Below are 3,789 nucleotides of genomic sequence, written 5' to 3'. Positions count from 1 at the left end.
AAGATGATAAGCTAATGAAGAAAAAAGAAATGGTTCAGAGCGACACAGCAGGGAATTTTAGTATTGATGAGCATGATTGTTTGAGATACCGAGATCGGATTTGTATTCCAATCAATTCAGAGATTAAAGAATTAATTCTTCGAGAAGCACATGACGGTCCATTTGCTCTACACCCTGGAGGCACAAAGATGTACCGTGATTTACGAGAATTGTACTGGTGGCCAAGGACGAAAAAAGATATAGTTGAATATGTCAGTAAATGTTTGGTTTCTCAGCGGGTGAAAGTAGAGCATCAGGTTCCTACTGGATTATTACAGCTGATTACTATTCCAAAATGGAAATGGGATCGTGTTACGATGGATTTTATTACAGGATTGCCATTGTCTGTAAGTAAGAAAAATGCTATATGGGTAATAGTTGATCGACTCACAAAATCGGCTCATTTTATAGCTGTCAGAACTGATTGGTCACTTCAGAAACTTGCAGAGGTCTATATTCGAGAAATTATAAGGTTGCATGGTATACCGGCTTCTATAATTTCTGATCGAGATCCTCGGTTTACATCGAGATTCTGGAAACAGTTACATGAGTCTTTGGGTACTAAACTTAATTTCAATACAGCATTTCATCCACAGACTGATGGGCAATCTGAGCGAGTAATTCAGATTTTGGAAGACATGCTTCAAGCTTGTGTTATTAATTTTGAATCTGGTTGGGAACGTTACTTGTCGTTAGCTGAATTTGTTTATAATAACAGTTATCAGTCCAGTATTCAGATGGCTCCATATGAAGATCTGTATGGTAGAAAATGTCGATCACCTGTATGTTGGACAGAATTAAATGAAAAGAAGATAATTGGACCTGAATTGATTCGTGAAACAGAAGAAACAGTCAAGAAGATTCAACAAAGATTAAAAGCAGCTTTTGACAGACAAAAATCTTATGCTAATCTGAAACGTCAGGACATTGAATACTCAGTCGGAGATAAAGTGTTTCTCAAAGTTTCTCCTTGGAAGAAAGTATTAAGATTCGGCCGAAAAGGGAAGTTAAGTCCTCGGTTTATCGGACCATATGAAGTTATAGAGAGAGTTGGACCAGTTGCTTACCGATTGGCTTTACCTCCGGAATTACAACAAATTCATGATGTTTTTCATGTTTCAATGTTACGAAGGTATCGATCGGATCCATCTCATATTATCTCTACTGAAAATATTGAGATTAGACCAGATTGTTATTTGAAGAGGAACCAGTTCAAATACTAGCTCGAGAAGTGAAAGAATTAAGAAACAAACGAGTCCCTCTGGTAAAAGTACTGTGGAGAAGTCATAGTGTAGAAGAAGCAACATGGGAACCGGAGGAAACTATGAGATCACAGTATCCTCACGTATTTTCAGGTAAAATTTCAAGGACAAAATTTTTTTAAGGGGGGAGGAAATGTAACGACCCAAAATCCATGGGCACCGGAAAAGTGTGTTATCAGGCCTCCGTCTTAGTGAAATAAGTTTGAAAATAATTATTAAAAATATTTATGAGCCTAGTGGTGTGTCTAATTAGGTTTTAATTAAGTAAATTTAGCTTAATTTAGAGTAATTAGAAAAAATGATTAAATTGAATAAAGAGTGAAAGTCTAATTATAGATTAAAAGAAAGTAAAAAGGGCTAAAATGGAATTAAACCATTTAGCATAAGTTGAGCCAAGCAAACATGTTAAAATCTAAGATATTTTTAGATTTTAATTACGTAAATATATATAATTTAATTATTAATTACTTTTTATTTAAGTATATAGATATTTATTATTTATTTTATTCTATTAAATTATAATTTATATTATTAAATTATGATTATTATTATTATTATTAAAATAAATTAAAATAAAGACAAATGTATGGTGATTAAATTATACAAGTGTAATTCATATATTTATACATTTGTAATATATTTATTTAATTACTTTTTATTTAAGTAAAAGATTTTTATCATATTAAAATATTAAATTATATAAACTAAATAAAATAAGGACAATTGGATGGTGATGATAACAGGCAAGTGTAAAATACATGTGTGTCCAATCGTAATATATATATTTGTTATTAAATAAGATATTTATAATTATTATTATTATTATTATTATTATTATAAAGTTAATAAAATAAAAGAATAAAAGAAATGAAATAAAATAAAGTAAAAAGAAACAGAGAACATTTCGAAACAGAACAGGAAAGAAAAGGAAAGAAAGAAGAAAGGGAAAATTGAGGTTTTAAAGCTTGAAGTTTAATTGGTAAGTTTAATCAAGTCCTTTTCTTAAAAATTTGATGTTTTTGGAATCTTAGAGTGAAATACTCTTGAATTTAAGTTGAAATTTTAAAAGTTAATAGATTTTTAGCAGGGTTTATGTTGAACAAATGATGGAATTGGGAGTTTATTTGATAGAAATTTTGATTAGAATTGAATAAAGGATTGAATTGAATAAAGGATTGAATTGTAAACTAAGCTATAAGTTTTGAGTTTTAGGGATTAAATTGAAATAAATTCAAAATTATGAAAATATGATAAAAATTAAGAAGTTAGATGTGAGTTTGGTAAGAAATTGAGTAGTAAAAGGTATGAATTGAGAAAGAAAAATATATAGGTTTAGTTAGGATTAAAGTTGAATTAAAGTAAAAGTTAGATAAAAATTTCAACATTTAAATTGTGTTATGCTAATAATTGTGAAATTATTTTAATTATTCGTAGCTAATATTGAGCCTGAAGCATCGGCCCAAAAAGGAAAAGGAAAGATCGTCGAGGATTAAATCCAAGAGAATTCGTTTGTATCACTATAACTCAAGCTTTATAATTAATATGTGTTTAATTTAATATGAATATGTGGTAAGTATTTTAAGGTAAGTATTTAATGAAATAATAAAATTTGTGATTGGGTATTAAAATTGATATTGATACTGAACTGAATTATTGGATTCTGAATATTGTTTTGAATACCGAATTGAACTGTGAAACTACTAAATAATGTTACGCATATTGCATTGAACGTAAAATTTCTAATGAAGTAAATTCTTGTATTCATCGTGAAAATTGATCAAAATAATAAATTATAATTAATATTGAATCGAAATGGAAATTACACTGAAAAATGATTTAAATACCCTATTAACTAGTCCGGCTAGTCGGATATAGTTGACATGCCATAGGATATGGAAGAGTACGGGTTTTTGTTTAAACATCGATCGTGCACTTATGTGCCGATTCTTATCTTATCTTGTTACTATTACCGATTCGACACTTTGTGTGTCGAATCTTTATCATATTATTATTACAGATTCAGCACTTTGTGTGTTGAATATCATTACTATTCTTGCTCATCGCAACTGCGTTATCGATTCTTGATTAGATATTGTGTATCGTTAAGGCACATTGTGCCGTACTGGTGTGTTGGTTGGAATCCGTGTATCCGCCGAGTCCGAGTCAAGTTAATAGGATAAATGAAATAAATCTCTGATAAAACTAAATTTGAATGATATGTCCTATGTGAAAGTTGAGAATTGAAATAAAGAAATAAGAATGGTATATATATAATTGAATGATAACATGAAAGATTGAATTGTTCATTAAGTGATGATAATTGTAATGTAAAAGTATGTGTGTGATTTAATGTATTTAATTATAAACTGAATTATAGTGATACCATTGAGTATATGCATACTCAGCAGACAGTTGTTTCCTTGCGAGTTGTAGAAGTCAAATCTTGAACCAAACATCCAAAGCGGACCGACTTGACAAACTTTTGGTG

Source organism: Gossypium arboreum, chromosome 12, assembly GCF_025698485.1.
Source record: "Gossypium arboreum isolate Shixiya-1 chromosome 12, ASM2569848v2, whole genome shotgun sequence".
Classification (NCBI taxonomy): Eukaryota; Viridiplantae; Streptophyta; class Magnoliopsida; order Malvales; family Malvaceae; genus Gossypium; species Gossypium arboreum.
Note: the sequence above shows the minus strand (reverse complement) of the source record.